This window comes from Oncorhynchus kisutch, linkage group LG4 (genome assembly GCF_002021735.2).
Source record: "Oncorhynchus kisutch isolate 150728-3 linkage group LG4, Okis_V2, whole genome shotgun sequence".
Taxonomy (NCBI): domain Eukaryota; kingdom Metazoa; phylum Chordata; class Actinopteri; order Salmoniformes; family Salmonidae; genus Oncorhynchus; species Oncorhynchus kisutch.
This window is the reverse complement of record NC_034177.2, coordinates 58,171,594-58,173,319: the sequence shown is the minus strand read 5'-3', so window position 1 is coordinate 58,173,319 and position 1,726 is coordinate 58,171,594.

Sequence of the window (1,726 nt, the reverse complement as noted above, 5' to 3'; positions counted from 1 at the left end):
TAAAGGTAAAATAAATAAATAAATAAATAAAAGTGCTGAGCTGTGAATTTCAGGAATAGAAGCAAAAATGACAAAAAAGTAAGCAAAATGACAATCAGATTTTTTGTAAGGTTGCATGATGATACTTAAGGGCTCATGTAATAACCATGTGTAAGTGCATTTATAAAGTGCTAAGAACTGCAAGCACTGAACACTGTTTTGAACAATGCGTTGTAAAAGGTAACTTAATGTAACGTGGTACCACTTTGTCAAATGTGGCTGGTGTAACAGTCCTGCAAACTTCACGTTTGTTGTGCAGGATGACATTGACATTGCAGGATGACACTCACTACTTACTCTAAGTTTCTCAGGATAAGAGTGTCTGCTAAATGACAAAAATGTACATGTAAATTGAAAGCACTTCCTACATTAACTCCTTTTGTAAAGGTTAACTTACTATACATTAAACAAACAATGTCTTCCAACAGGTGGCGTCACTTCTATGAGACACTTGTCCCTCAACAGACGGTTGCAGATGGTTTGTCTCGCTATCTGATGTAAGACAATGGTAACCGAATAGAATTGAATAGAATAGAAACCAGATGTGGAATTTCTCACCAATGGTTAGATGATGTTTTATGATACATTAAACTGCAGTAAATTATGTTGAAAGTGTTTTAAAGTGAACTGTAGAGCTCTCTGTACTATCACTCCCCTTCCAGAGTAATCAATTGATTCACTTCTGATTAACATGTGATCGATCATAATAAACAGTTGATGCAAACCACATGGTAGTATAATGCAATTTATGGGCATCTGGCCCATAACATAAAACAAGAAAAATAAGATAGATGCAGTTACCTGCTACCACACAAATACACACGTCTGTCTGTATTCCCTGTTGCTACCTACTGTGCTCCTCTCTGCCCAATGTAGTTAAAAGAGTCTATTTTTCACTTTCTCACTATTATACACCAGTACAACATTGGAGTTACATTCGGCTATTCAGAGCCTCGTTTCCCAGAGCCTTCGTAGCATTAAGATCATTGTTAGAACCTTGATACGATGTATCTTTAATAGCCAAGGTGTTTCCCAGAGCTATGATATGAATAATCAAAATATTTAAATGAATAGAATTAACTAATTCAAATAAAAGAAAATAAATAAAATCATATAGGCCTAAATGCTCAAGCGCACACACATTCGTTCTGACTGTCTGCTCAGACTAACAGCCTCACCTGTTGTTCCTGTCAATCAACCAATGAACCAAAGATGTGTGAGGGAGGGCCGAGCCAACTCACGCACAGTCACACACTTAGCAGCCGAGGAGAGAGAGGAAGGACAGCTGTGAAAACAACAGCTGGAAAATGAGTCGGAAGCACAGTAGCATTTGGATGCATTTGAATAATGTAGACAATGTTAGAGCACAGTGTAGAATTTGCCAAACAAGATCTCATATAAAGCCAGTTCGACGCACCACCTACACCGGCATATGTGAACTGTGCATCCAACTGTGAAGCTAGCTGTAGTGGAGCTTCGAGATACTAGCGGGCCTGCTAGTGATAGTGGTGGAGCCAGCAACTCCACACATGGCGATGTATCCACTCAGTCAAGTAGGTCTATTCTGCGACCCACAGCAATGCAGTCTTCTATGGACCAGTTTATGCTGAAGTCTATGTCTGTAGCAAAAGAAGGCCAAGGAGGACAGAGTTTTTAGAAATTATAGCAATAGTCCAAATCCAATGTT